Genomic DNA, 15,401 nt, shown 5'->3' with positions numbered 1-15,401 from the left:
TGCTGTGGTGGGAACATGGTATTTTTTTTACCTTTTAAATTTTAAAATGTATTTCATTGTGGCACCGTGGAGACAAATTCAGTATACAAATAAATTATGCTAGTTGTGGCAGGGAGGGAGAAAGAGAAATTAAGTGAAGGTATTTTTATGGCGATTTTATTTCTCTTGCTTAGAATACTGGAGTCTTTGTCTCTGAAAGACTTCAGTTAATCTACAGGAGACTACTCTCCTCCTCTGTCTGGTTTTCATGAAGAGATTAGCAGACTTGTTTCCCATCACTTTTTTTTCCCCCTACGGTAAGATTGTTTTCAGTGATGTGACTCCAATATAGGAAGTTTTGAAGTGGAAATAATCAAAATTATCTTCACTGGTTGCAAGCCATTCCAGTAATATGTCTATGAAGTTATCTTGTATGTACCTACTGTAAAAGCATGCGAGCTTTTGCACTGCTGGCTTATGGAGGCTGCAGATAACTTGGGATTTTTCTCCATTTTAATCTAATAGTGCTACTTTTTACTTGATTCTGATAGAAAGCAAATAATTTCTATTGAGGTGGAATATCTCATTTCTATTTGAACATTGTGTTTCACAAAGGAGTTTCTGTATATATGTATATATAAAGCAGGAAAAAGCTTTTAAAAGGAATACTTTACTATAGAAATTATCCTGGTACAGGAGACAAATCAATAATTACATTCTTCTAAAAAAATTTCTTCCAAACTATACTGAATTTTTATGTAATAACTTAAATGGACAAAAAAACCCATCTTTCTTAATAGCAGCTCTTCAAGTTAATGCTTAAGATGACTAAAACTCCACACTACAGAACTCTGATTTGGGACAGTTTGTTTACTGGTTTGTATTTCTTTATTTGTAAAAGAATATACTTAAAGCCATGAGCTTCTTCCAGTTGCTAAAAGTGTTATTACTTATTACTGTTGCCTTCTCTATCTTCACCAGTGCTGCCATAGTTGGGTTGCAAGAATTTAAATAGCTTCTTCTTTTCTTTTTTCTTTAAAAATCAAATCATATTAAGCATAAAGCACATTTATTTATTCTTAACTTTAGGAAAAACAAGCTTTTACAGTAGTTGATCAAGAGCCCATCAGTCAGTCTAAGTCTTCCTGTTTTCCTCTGGGAGCTTGAGGGAAGATGAATTGATCTGACAGTGTCCTTTTCACATGAGCAAATTGATCAGAATACTTCCCGTTTTTGCCTTACCTCTAACTCCTTGTATATCATTCCTATGGAAAGGGCACTGATTTAAGAGTGCCAGTGTTTTATTCAAGGTATTAAAGTTTTTGAATTGCCCTGCCATGGTGTGCTCCTGCAGCAGAGGTGAGAAGTAAGAGCAAGGCAGAGGTCAGGAGACAGCGTTTATTTAGGGGATCCATCAAAGTGCCAGCATAGGAAATCCTTCTGAGGGCAGAGAAGGGCTCTCTCCTGTTCTGTTCTTCCATGGGTATAGGTAATGCCATATGAAGTGCTTCATCATAAATGCAAACTAATGCAGTGACACCGTACCATAACTTATTAACACTGTTATGGATATAATTTATTAACCACAGAAAAATGACTCAAAGTGGAAACGAGAGTAGTTATCGTTTTCTGTCACTGTCATTAGCAATACTCTGTTTTGTGTAGGTATGGAAGGACTTGCTTTAAAGTAATTAAGCCGCTGTGCTCAATGCATAGCATCTCTGAAGCCCCGTTTTCACTTAGAGTTTACTGTATTTTCTGAAGCAATCTTGAATTTTGTCTATTTAAAAAATTGCTCATATTTGTTCAGAATACTGGCATTCTATATACTGAAAAGAACTAAAACCAAGCCAACTATTTTGTAGTGCAGACAGACTTAATAACTTGAAAATACATGAACATAACTTTGAGAACCAGTCCGTTTCAATTATAGAGTCTTGAAAACTTAACAATATTATTTGCTAGAGAGTTTGGTTTATTTTATTTTTAGCCATTTATTTTCTTGTCCCACTAAAACCTTGAGGTGTAAAGGTATGAACTCTTCATGCCTTTCTTGATAAAATACCACTGTGACTTTTGCTCTCATTGGGAGAGTTGAATACATGGTCCTTTTTGAAGCTGCTGTAATTCTCTCTCTGTGGCTGTGTGGCCACCCCTGAAGGTCAGTTTTATTGCTCAGTGTATGAGCCCACATCACAGGGAATCCCTGTCAACATGACTCGGAGCGCTTAGAACGGCCAGGAGCAAGCGCGTGCCTCTGAATTGCTGTGGAATTGCAAACAGCCGTTCAGACATTTAGCCTCAAATTTTTGGTATCGAGCAGTCAAGGTAAAAGGACATTTCAAATTTTGCACGGAAAACCCAAGCCTGTTCTGAATTATGCACTAAAGTGCATGTTTTCATGCTTTACATCAGGTTTGCAGATTTTATTGGTATAGACTGGCAGCATGTGCAGATGCCGACTGAAAGACTTTTTGCATTTGATACACACAGCTTGCTTCATTTCTGTTTCCTCTCCAGACCTCTTTTGATGGGGAAGGTAACTTGGAATTTAATCTAGGGCTCAATTTTGGGCCGTCTTGTGCATTCCATTAAATTGGTCTATCTCGCGAGTGGCCTAGATCTCATTTCCCTCCTGTTTTGGCTCTTCAGTCTCCAAAGGGTTGTAAAGAAATTGTTCTACCATCAATTCTTATTTCCAAACCCTTGCACAGAAGCTCTACTCTACTTTGGCCTTCTGGGAGCTGCTCTAAAGTGATCAGGCAGGCAGGCAGTTCTGTTGCATTTACTTACTTAATGTTTGTCCTTCAATGTCTTGCCTTAGTCTTAGCATTTTCATACATCACTTTCACTGTTTTGCTCTGTTTTATTTTTTAGTGCAGAACTTTCTTCTTACTACCACAGTTAATAACTGTGAGATATTATTGAATTATATATTTATTCTGTATTTATTCAGATTTAATAAGGGTTTTTTCCTCTTTTGCTCATATTGAATTACTACATCTTTCTCTGATTCTCTGTGTATTTATATATAAGTATGATGTAGATAGTTCGATCAACTTTTATGAGGAAGAGGAGAGCAACGTGAGGTATTGGTCTAAGAAAAGGACAGGAAATCCTTTTGATAATTCTAGAACAAACTCACCGTGTGTTTTGAACATTTAGATGTATCCCTTATCTTCAGTTTCTGTAACGTTTTCCATGAAAAGATGATAATGAGTCACCTACCAAATGATGAGATTGTAGAGATTCATTAGTATCTGGGCACTGCTTTAAAAATATGGTAGTGATCAAATTACATTGACTTTTCTACTGGTATTATCTTGCCTGATTTTTTTTCTACAAAAAGATATTCTAAATGATTGTTGTTAGTATTCACAAACAGGCACTAACAAAGCCCTGCAGAAGCGCTTCTGAAGCAAGGTATTATTTTTCTTACCCCATAGTATCCTGAAATGTGAAGGTATTTGGTTGGGGATTTTTTCCCCCTCCCTTTTGCTCATCTTTCGAGACTGTTTGTATCTAGTCTGACTCTCAGGACAACCAGGAGTCAGTACATTATAGATGAGAAATTCCAGGCCTGATATAGAGTACAATCTCAAATCTCAATGGCTTTTTGTTTGATATTTTGTAGGGGACATGCGGTATTTAAAAAAAAATATATCCAGAGGCTGTGATACTTGGGGACATAGTAATTTACGGACTATTTAAAAATTTTTTGAAGATATTTGTGTGTTCCCCCCTTCCCCCGCCTGTAATATCATTTACATAATTTTGCTCTTGCTGATGAGGGAATAGCGTTATTTCAGTCAGAGGGATGTATGCTTGCATTGCATGAAACGTATGCATACAGAGTACAAGTGCTGGTACGATACCCAAGTCTGCATAGCTTTGCACTTGTGACAAATATAACTTTCCTGACTGCATTTTTAACAAGCTTCCATCCTGTAGTGAATGATTCTCTTCACCTGACATGGGCATGGTATAGATCATATGCTTTCCTTTCTGTTCAGATACCCTGCCCTGAATTTGCATGCTGTTTTGTTCAGACTTTATATGATCTGGCAGAGACAACAGACAGAAAGCTTTCTTGGAACATCAGTGTTTCTCAATTCACCTGATGTGAAGGCACTTGGCCATCATAGCAAATAGGCAGCTCAATAGAAATCCTCTCACATTTCCACCGCTGTTCTGATCTACCCTTCCAAAATCCTAACAAGAAAAGTTGTGTTTGCTAAAATTAAAATTTCTGTACCTATAGATAATCAAGGAATGAGCTATTAAGAGTTGCCAAAATACATACTTTTTATGAGCATTTTTTGGTTCCTGCTTTACTAAACCAAAGGTGGTTTTTTTGCCCCCTCCCCTTTCAATTTTACCTGCCTAGACCTGAGATCAAGTCCTTGGATTTCTTTGTTGCTTGTAAGTCTCTTCTGTCTTCCTCCCTTCCCCCAGTAATTAATAACCTGAATAAGGAATGCAGCTCTTTTTTTCTGCTTTAGAAGTTACTGTACTTTAGATTTTAAAGATGCCATTAATTATTTTGGGGAAGTAAATCCTTGAGGGCCTGGGCTCAGCTTTTGGCAGGCAGGGCTTTTCAACACACCCCTCCAGTTGCTCAAGAGCATTCACTGTGATGTCTCTTCAAGCTGACATGGTATTTGGATTTTTAAAACATTTTCAATTAACTATTAAAATTTGTGCCTAGAATTTTTAGTCATCCAGATAGAAAGGGCACTGCAGAGCCCATTGCTGATGGGATGAGCAAGATGTATGTAATAGGTATTTGGGTAAAGCTGTGAGGACATTCAGAGGATATTCAACCTTTCAATCGCGATTGATCCTTTGATCATTGATTTATGTTCTTTAGGTGCACCTAAACACTCTCAGTGTTAAAGCTACACCAGTCTATCTGCAACTGTTTTATCTGTGTAGCACCCTATTAAAGGCGAAAATATATAGTTTTTTTCTGTCTCTTTATTAGAACTAAGTATAACAAGGATGTAAAGTCACTTTAGAAAACAGTTAAGAGGCCTGAAACTATTGTGAGAGGAGGGCGAAAATATGTTTTGTTCTTCAAACAAATGTAGTGTCTGACTTCAGTGGTGTCTATAAGATGTCAGCATGTCCCTTGGTATCTGTGCTGTAATGTGATCTTCTGGTTCTGGAAAGTGGAGGAGTCCAAGAGAGGAATGGTGCTAGTGTTGAGGGGTTTTTTTGTTGTTGTTTGATTTTTTAAATTTTGTTTTTACACTCCTAAAGTCAGGAGTTATAAGCACCTGTCCTCCACCAGGCTCTCTTGTTAAAAGTACAAAATTAATGCTTTTTTGGGACTCTGTGTCCCACTTTGGGTACCAACCATTTTTGATTGTATCTTGGCAATTTTGAGAACTGTGTCATGTGAATGATTATCTGCATCACATGGACTTCAAGTTTTAGAGAAGTTACAGGGTGAAAAAGGAACGCAGATCATTTTCTTCTGATACATTTTCCTCCTAAAGCATGCATGCGTTGTAGAACTGAGCCCTACTTGACTTCTGTTTTCACTCAGTGTTCCTGAGAATGGTATATAGAATAACTTGCATTTTAAATATTTGTAGTGATGTTCTTCTTTTTGTAAATATACACATACACATAACCGTGGGGTTTTTTGTTTTTTTTTTTTTTCTTCTGGGTACATTTAGTGGGTTAAGAGGCAGTCAAGTAATGCACTTCTTTAGAATTTTGTATTCATTGGCATTCATTCATGTTTCTTGCATACCTCTTAACACAGTCACAGCCAAGTGCTAACCCTGATTCATTTCTTTTTTCCATAATTTTATTAAAGAGTTAACAAAGCACTTCTCCAGTGTTCCTTAAAACAAGATTGCAAATAAATATTTTTTTTTCTTATTATTGGCAAATTTTTGGCTATGGAGTACTGCACAAGTATAAACAACATGAGAGATCCTTTAACATAACATGAGAGAGCCTTTAGTCGCTTTGCTCCCTAGCTTTGGAACTCATTGCCAATTGAAGTAAGGAAAGCTTGGCTGTTGGGACTTTTAAATCTAGACTTAAAAGTTATTTGTTCTGTTTAGCATTTTTAAAATGATTCTATTAGGAATTGTATGTGCTTCAGTTTTAATTTTAACTCATAATGATTGTAAAGCACCCTGGGATGCTTGCATGAAGGGCGCTACAGAAACCCAAGATTGTATTGTACTGTGTTGTAATGTATTGTATTATTACATGGTACTGGAGTTGGACCACGGACAATTCATATAGAAAGCATTTGAATACTTAGCTAAAGATAAGGGGTGGGGGGGATACTGTCTTTTCTTGCTTCTTTTCCCCCTTTTCTGTCAGTTATTTTATTAAACTAAATTAACATGGCAGTTATTCCCTAAGAAATGCCAGCATAATTTACTGCTGCAAAGGGGCTCAAAATGTAAACCAGATGATAAACTAAAAATAAAAAAGTCCACATTAAGATTTAATTGCACTTCCCTTTCTATATTACGTTCTTATGTAAAATACATTACAAAACAGTACATTCTTTATCACTTCCTTCACTTTTAACTGAATTTCATTAACAATAAAGAAATATATTGTCTCTATTTTCAGTAATGTCACTTGACAGTTAATCCCTTAACTTGATGTACATGTCTTTAAGATTTTTTTTTAATAAAGAACACGATAGCACTGACTGGAGCCAAGTATTGCACAATCATGTGATTTGCAAGTTTCCCAGCTCGCAGCTTTGCCAGTGCAGGTCAATTCACACCTGCCACACTTATGCCATTCTGGTCCTCATGTTGCTTTTCCTCGGTGATTGTCAGAGGTAGAGAGAGTTGTGCATGCGGCTCCTTCCTTCCCCCCTCCCTCCCCACTCCAAATGTGTGGTAAACCTTGTGCATTGGAAGTGTCTGCTCAGGAATTAAATGGAGTTTAATTTCTGTCCATTAGAAAGCTGCGATCCACATCGCCAATTAAGCCTTCTATTTAAAGGGCGAGGAGATACGTATGTCTACATCTTAATCACTGCTGTGACTGGTTTGCAGAGACCTTCTCTGACTGGTTCAGTTATTACTAGCAGTGGTGGGAGGCACAGGGATCAGCGTGGTTATAAAACCTACCCAAAAGCTGAGTAAATTCTGTAGGTGCTGTAGCGTCACTGTCAGCAGATTTGAAGCTGAGGTACATCTGTGTTAGGGGACGCAGGGGTGTAGGCATAAGGATGAGCCAGGGAAAAATTACTTGCATTGGTAATAATTTTTACCTGGCTGGAGCAAAAGCAAACAGGACCCACTTGTTGGGAGGCAGTGCTCAGAGACATGCAACTCTCACCTTGTCAGACCAGACTCATTGCATGCCTTCACTGTAATCATAACTTAGAAGAAAAGAGATGAGTTTCTCAGACTGAGCAAAACTCTGAAAGCTTGCTTCCCCACCATCACCACTTTTTTTCTTTTTTAATTAGTGATTAAGTTCTTCCTTTTTATATCCAAGAACCATGGTAGGAGAACCCTAAGGCAAGGGTGAGCTTTGTCTCTCTTTGCTTGGACACTTCCTTAAGAGCAGCACAAATGGTATCAGATTCCACTGGTGCCTTGCAGCAGTGATCAGAGGACAGGTTTTTCAGGACATTAGCAGCCTCAGATGTGGCTCACTTGAAGCCGTGCACTAAACTGCTCAAAAGGGGAAGTTCTGTTCCCCAGAGGTAGAAAAAGATGAAATGTTCTCCTCATGTACACTTGTCTCACTTATTTTTATTTTGTTTTTTTAAGTACTAAGATTTCCTACACTGAGAATTGCTGTTCCTCTATAAGCTTGCACCAGAAGAGGGAAAAGTATGCCTGGCTGTGCCTCTGTTCCAAGGGATTTGATAATATACAGTAAATGTCAGGGAGAAGGATGGCTTTTGTGATGTTGAAAAACTGAGACACATGCAGAGGACATTGGTATCAATGGCCTTTCTAGAGCCAGAGAGAAGATTTCAGTCAGAAGTTAAGTTTACCTAGAGTGTTTGTATTTGAATCAGTATTTTGGGACTTCCTTAGAATTTTAAGGGTTGTGTGTGTATTTATCTATATATCACAATAAAATTCCACCAAGATATATGTGCCAGCTCGCACATCCCTGAGCTCCTAAATGTGTATTCCTTAATCTGCATTACTTGTAAGGAGGGTCTTTGTGTGCTAAGTCTAATTCCGCTAATTGTTTTTTTTTATTTTTAATTTATATATTTTAATGTTAATGCAATGACTACTCAAGAAAAATTTAGTAAATAGAACCCTAAAGTGCACATACATATTCCTCATGGAAAGCTAGCTGGAACATTTCTCTTTTGAGAAACCTTCATTGAATCTTGGATCTTTTTATGAATTCTTCAGAGCGTTTACACTTTTCACAAACTCTTGCTAGTGAAAGAGAGCAACACAGAGGCAAAACTAATACCTCGGCTAACACAGCTGCTTACAATGTCACCTTTACAATTTTATGTAGCAATAGTTAAGAATCCATAGCAAATTTCATTCTATAAATTACTTTTCTCCTGACAAATTAATTTTTTTGTTTTTCTCAGTACAGAAAGAAGTGTGTTTGCGTGCTTTTAGCAGCACATTCCTCATAGAATTTGGATCTATATGATTAAGAACAATCAGATGTACATGTAGTTCATAAAGAGGCATGTGACATGAAACACTAAAATTGAGACAACCATTTAAACAAAGGATAGATAAGGGTTACGTTTGGCACTAGAGGGGTATTTAAGCAAGCAATCAGAGGCATGGGAAATGCTCTCAGTAGGAGCAGAAATCAATGAAGTTCAAAAAGCTAGTCATACATTTAAAAAAAAAAGAAAGAAAAAAGATACATGAAAGGTACATTTAGAGGTTACAGAAAGAGATTACAATGGATATGATGAAAGATCCAGCACAAGAAGTCTTCAGATAAATACTTGACGATTTCTCTAGCTTAGCCACTGGTAACTTGGCTGAATTTGGAAATTGCTGGATGAAGTTTTAGAGTCTCATTTTATGTAGATCCCAAAATGGATGCTCAAAATGGCCTCTTAATTTTAAAAATCTGCAGAAACTTATGTAGAAAATGGAAAAGAGATTAAAGGAAAGGCTTATCCTTAACACCAAAAGAAATTCAACAAGACAACTGTTAGTGCTACTGAGTCTGATGACTTCTTGTCTGGACATTGTGCCTTAGGGCTCAACTTCATGCCAGACATCTGATGCTTTGCTTAGCAGAACAGTGGAATCTGAGAAGAGACTTGCTGAAAATCATGTCCTATTTCCCAGAAAGGAAATCTTCCTTAACATGGTGGGTAATATTAGGCAAAAACTAAAATGAAAACTTCCATTGTGGCTGGGTGAAGATAATGCAATTATCAACATCTCTATCAGGAGTATGTATATACTGCAGGTTTGTAGAAAATTTTAGTGTACACAAAGCTGACTTTAATGCATTAATAGGTCTAAAATGTCTTGTATCACACAAAGCATTTGCATTAGGTTAGTATTTGAAAGCATGTTCATTAGGACAGCATCCCAGATAGGAAACAAGGCAGAAGCGCTCTGACGTGGCTGGAACAGAGTGGTTGGAAAGAAAAGCAATCCACCAGAGAGGAATGCTGAAGGTGTCTCGTATTTTCACCAAACCAGTCTGAGATCTCTAAGACCCAGCTACCTCTTTATTCTCATACAAGAAATTCTGGTTTGTGTCTTAGATTATTCAGATTGTCCTCTTGGTTTCTAGTTTCCCCTAGTATCCATTCACTGCATCCCAAGAAGAGGTGACTGCAGGTGCCCAGGCTTCATGTGGTACATAGCCTAGTGTAGGAACAGCAGCCTTCTGGAGAGAGGCTGAGGCTGTCACCACACAGAACTGGTAAGGAGGGATGTATCTTACCATGGTTTCCTGGACTTAAAGTCCAGCCTGGGTTGGTGCATGGCTTCTGAGTTTGTCTTCATCCAGCAGAAATTCTGTCTGTACCCCAAGATAGTTGTGGTGGGTACCAGTGGGGAGAGCTCCTGAAAACATGCATCCCCAGCTCAAGCTGAAAGAGAAGTATAAAGCAATCTCTTCATTTCATAACAGCTCTTTTAAATGATTCCTGGCTGAAATGGATGGCACGTTTCTTACTCATGGAACTCTCAAATTTCAGAGCTTTGCTGGCAAAGGCACTTGCATAATCAAAATCTTAGGGTGTAATAACTCACCCCTCAATTTCATTTTCATTCTGTGAAGTAAATCAAGAATTAACTTATTAAATACTGGTTATTTTGCATTCTGTATTTTATCCAAGTTGTTTTTAGGAAGGGTTTAGCCAGGACTTTTACTACTAAGTATCTGCCATTTATAAATCGTGTGCAGTAAAATCGGGATTCTTAAAAAGATTTGTGTTGGACATCTGACAATGAAGACAAAAATGCGTTATGTCTCCTTATATTTTATAGGTTGAGGTTGTGACTTCATTTTCTTTCTTTTTTTTTTTTTTTTTTTTAGTCTAAGGCACTGTGCCATGAAGCTTGTAACGCAGTTATGAAGTTCTTCAAATCTGAATTAACATTTCCCACCTACCTATCTTTCTCTCTTTTAAGCTTTTAACCTTTGTAGATATAAGAGTAGTATCTTGGGAAGCAGCTTTTTATTTGAGCTTTATTTATATCCATCAGTGGGAGATGCTCAGAAAACATTGGGAGAATGCTGCTCTGTCATGCAGCAACTGGGAATTTACATTACAGAATGGTAAAAATAGTGCAAGGATCAGTTCCTTCAGATGCTGAATCCTCATTTCTGATTTTCAAAATCTTCCCATGTGTGGGTATATTTCTATCCATATATAAATATATGTGTATATATGTATATATAATTTGGGTTCTTTTAGTTTTATATCTTCCCTCATTACAGCAATGTAGCTCTATGTTTACATTAATACATACATTTAAAATACTTAAAGACAACATAAGACAGAAAAGGAGGAGGAGATAATTTCAGTTTTTCAAGGATAGGAGAAAGGAGGAAAGGCATACTAATGTATTGGAAGAAAAGCTGATGCCATCACTATAAATCTGCCTTTGATTCAATTTTAACTTATATGGCTAACATTTGCCATGCAGATCCTTATTCTCCTGACCCTGGCAACAGTATGGAGGTCAGATAGCCATCCAAGTGCAATGCCAAAGGCACAAACAAAAGATTTTTTCTTCTCTGTCCATCTGTGGGTTTTTCTCTGATCCTACATGTTTATAGGGCACATGACAACAAGTTCCATTGCATTATTTGCTATAGTTCAATATAATGGACCGAGGAATTTAACATAATTCTTTGTACGCAGTTAAACTGTCCATGTCAGGACTTCTTGCCCAAAAAACAACTAGTGGCTGGATATATTTGGTCTGCTTTTATTCAGAATGGCAGATGATATTTCTCTGCCATACCAGAACACTAGGAACGACATTTTGCCCTGGTTGGGTCTTTGCAGTACGTGGGCTGGCATAGGCTTAGGCAGGCTAAAATCTTTTGATTTGGGGATAATCTCGTGCTATCTGGTTGGGGCTTGAATGTTCCCTTCTCATTTGAAAAAAGGTTAACGTGGAGCCTCCTGAGAAATAAGCACTCGTAAGAGTTCAGCTTCTGTTAGAACTGATGCTTGCTATTTCCACGCAAACAAAAGCCACTGATAGTGGCTAGAATAGAGGAAACAAAGTTCCTCTGTCCTTTATGAAAAGATCCCCCCCTCCATCTGCCCCCAAATCTTTAAGTTCTGTTCTGCAACTTTATCACTATTCAAGCTAAGTCTAGGGACAAAAGCTCATAGCTTTTCTCTTTTACTTTTTTTAAAAAAAAGCATGTTAAGTTTACAGCATTGGAACATGCCTCCCTGCTGATGTCTAGGGATGTAAAGCAGGGGATTTATGGGAGACAAAATAGAATAAAGTCTTAAAAGTTTGGCTTTAAAAAATGGAGCCAGTGGTTTGACAGATTGTTCAGTAAATGTTCATTTTATTGAGAATTATAAAAAAGGTGCTTAACGCCTCTGTACCATTAATATAATACATTAAAAGGGTACTGTCAAGATTAGTGTTTCAGCTCTGAAAATTGACTGCAGGGTTTATGGGCAGCACTGTTCATACTCTGCTTGTAAGATGAGGTATCTTCTACTTACCACTTTACAAAACCATTATGTTGTTACAAGGCTTTATATTGAAAAACTTGATAAATAGTAAAACGTAAATATAATCTCATTTGAGAAGTGAGAGGATAGTTGCTGCCTGTCTTATAGCCAGATTTAGCAGATGCGGGTTTGAAAAACAGTTGTGAAAATAGCCAGTGTCAAACTAGTGCAAAATTAAACTTGTGGGGTGTTCTGTTTTCAGTGTCTGTCATTGTTGAAATACTCCATTTCAAAAGCATGCATTCCTTTCTACAGAAAAAAAAAAAAAATCAGATTCCTTAGTTGAAATTAATTAGCATTCAGAAACCAGATAGCATGTTTTTGGGTATTCATGAGATCTCTGTTTGAAAAAATGTTTTTAACTTGTAGAAATGTGTTGCAACACACAGATGGGAAGAAAAAGAAAAAAAAAATCTCTTTAGCAAGCACTGTGTGTAAAAGGAATATTACATTTTGCACGCTCCTGATTACCCTGTGTAAACAGTTTTTGACATCTGTCTTTATAGTTTTCGAGGAGAGGAAGACTTTGTTAAAAGAACCATTTTTATACAGCAGTCACCATTTCAGTCTTGCTTTACCTGTATTATGAAAGCAGATGGTCTGCATGTCTTTTGAATATTTATAACTATCAAAAACAATCTCTTGCTATTCACCCTTAGGCTTATGAGATGTCAGGACTGTTCTGGTTGAAAAAAAATCATCTTGGGTGTTTACAGAAAGGGGATTACATTAAGCTGAAATGACTATACATTTTCCAGTTTAATATTTGTCCATCAGCTGTTTAATCGTATTTAGATAATTGTGTAAATAAGTTGTTGCAGCCCTTGCCCCTTCCACTGAGCAGGCTTGAAGCTTTAAACACCAATGAATGAGTTGCTAAAAAGCTCAGATTTTTTTTTCCTAGTTAAACAACCTGCAAGGCCTAAATAAGTTTTGGTTACAGTGCTTCTTTTGAGAAAAATGTTTAAATTGCAAAGGGATCCCTGATATCTAATTCAGCCGAGTTGTTCTAGGAAGCTGCTGTGTCTGTTACTCTCTCCTAAGTCTGTTAGCATGTATTTGCTCTGTGTAAATACTGCAGCCCAAGTACCCCTTCATGAGGCATGAAAACAACCTTATTCTGCCCATATAAAAATAATTTTAAGGTTATTTAGTGGAAGTTTTGGGACTGTGGGGGTTAAAAGCTTTTTTGACTGGAAGCTGAGCAATCACTGATAACAGATTTTGCTGTGGTTGGTTGATTTGGCAGAAAAGCATGAACAGTTTTGGTTTAGATGATTGAATTAACCTGATTAACATTGTTTTTGTTGTTTTGCAAAAAGGACAACAGTATACTTTTAGTGACGATCGAGCAACACTTCACCTGGTTGAAGAGCAGTGTTAGAGGCAATGACTCAGAAATGCCTCCCTTGAAGCACCTGCAGCAGTGGCTGCAGCAATGAGCCGGCATGAAAGGCTCGGGTCCTTCCCGTATCTTGCAGGATGCACCTTGCGTTAGATTCTGGCACAAAACAAAAGGTGTCTGATGCTACCATTTTATTGGGTTTCGTTTGATGGGCATATGAAACGATTCCTGCTTGAGATTTATGATATTTCCCCAGGGAGTTCCCCAACTTCTTTGAGAAAAAGATGGTGTCTGGTATTTAATCTCTGGTATTTAATCTTCCAGAGAAAATGGGATTTGGTTCAATCTACGCTGGGTGAACCTCAGCTGAACCTCAGAACAAATTCTACCCCTACCTTCACACAGTTGTTGGATGCCTAATTATAATTAACTTATTTGGCTAAAAAAAGAGCACTTGGGCTGCAGCAGATGGTATCATTCCAGAATAGTGGGATTTCTGTGAAGGTGGCACCATTTCAGATGAGATCTCCCGATTCTCAGAACATGACTGCAAGTGATGTGGTTGGGGGGAGGGAGATATGGGAGAGGGAAAAGAGGGAAATTTGAGATCTTGAAGGCTCACAACTTACTTTTGTGGATAAACTACAAGGAGATAAGATTGCGTGTGCGTGACCAGTTTTTGCATTCTCTCAATTTTCTTTGTAACATATGAAAAAGAAATCTGATTATGAATGATGCATGTGATGCATTTGAATATTCGTATGATATATTTATACTCGTCATCCTTGTATGGGGAGGGCATCTGCCTCTGTGCCTCACAGATAAGGAGGATATGTGCAGTAGTACCAGGATATGATGTGCTTCAAATACAATAATTTTGATTTTGATTATTGATAATTCGAGACATGGGGAACTCCTCGCTGGTAATGAGCCACGTAATATGAAAAGCATCAATATGCCTTCAGTCTAGATAGTGAATCTCTGAAGACCACTAGCTCATGGGGTTAATCTTAAGTTTTAGGCCATAAGCATACCAGAGAGTTATATATGTAGATTGGTATTAAAATGTACAAGAATTCTATAGCAACAGGAAATTTCTATAGCCAAGTGCATCTCTCTGCACTGATGTGACTGCACGTTTAATGACAATAAATAAAGAATAGAAACAATGAAATTCAGTGTTGTCAAGATATTTTCTGAGTTAACAAGGTAATAATATTTTATCTGGCTTGTAAAATTTTGCCTTCAGTGAATTAGTAAATAAATCATTGATTCCTCCTGATGAGGATTCTTACCGTAGGTAATATCACTTGAATGTTTGCATGAAGTGTTCTCAAAGAAAATGCAGGATAATTTTCATTTTTAAATGTGTTTATAATGTCTGTCTTTTTTTTTTTTTTTAATCCACTTTGAAGAGCAGGAGTGCCATCACAGTGTTAGCCATCAAAACTTGAAATTCACATTGTGTCAGAGAAACTAAAACTCCCAGCAGTGTTCCTTAAACAGACCAGTCCCCTATTTGGTTGTAAAGTAACTGCATTAAATTTATTCCTGAAGAAGCAGGGGATGTGTTGCAAACTGCCATATCATTTGTGTATTGTTTTTGTAAAATTACATGGGAGGGAGCACTAGAAAATCTTAGACAAACATCTTCAATAATAGGTAATTTACTAAAATTAATATACGTGTTTTCATACTTTAAGTTAGTTGGGCAGGAGAACAAATCTGAAAGGGGCAAAGTAAAATAAGAGAAACCCACCTTGAAGTGTAAATGACATCTGCAAAATACACATGAGCTGGTGTGGGATGATAGCCTCTGACAGGTGCAGGTCCCCATTTTGCACATAGAGATCTGCAGTTTCTGCAGTAGTCTGCGCAGTCACATAATTTGCCAGCTCAGATCCA

The 15,401-nt window shown here is 37.3% G+C and overlaps 1 protein-coding gene across 5 annotated transcripts in view; it reads left to right on the top strand.

Moving 5' to 3' along the window:
* SATB1 (SATB homeobox 1) overlaps nucleotides 1-15,401 on the top strand; it is a 92,213-nt gene that overhangs the window by 28,759 nt on the left and 48,053 nt on the right. The window lies entirely within an intron of this gene.

This window comes from Melospiza georgiana, chromosome 1 (genome assembly GCF_028018845.1).
Source record: "Melospiza georgiana isolate bMelGeo1 chromosome 1, bMelGeo1.pri, whole genome shotgun sequence".
NCBI lineage: Eukaryota > Metazoa > Chordata > Aves > Passeriformes > Passerellidae > Melospiza > Melospiza georgiana.
This window is presented reverse-complemented; position numbering and strand designations above follow the sequence as displayed.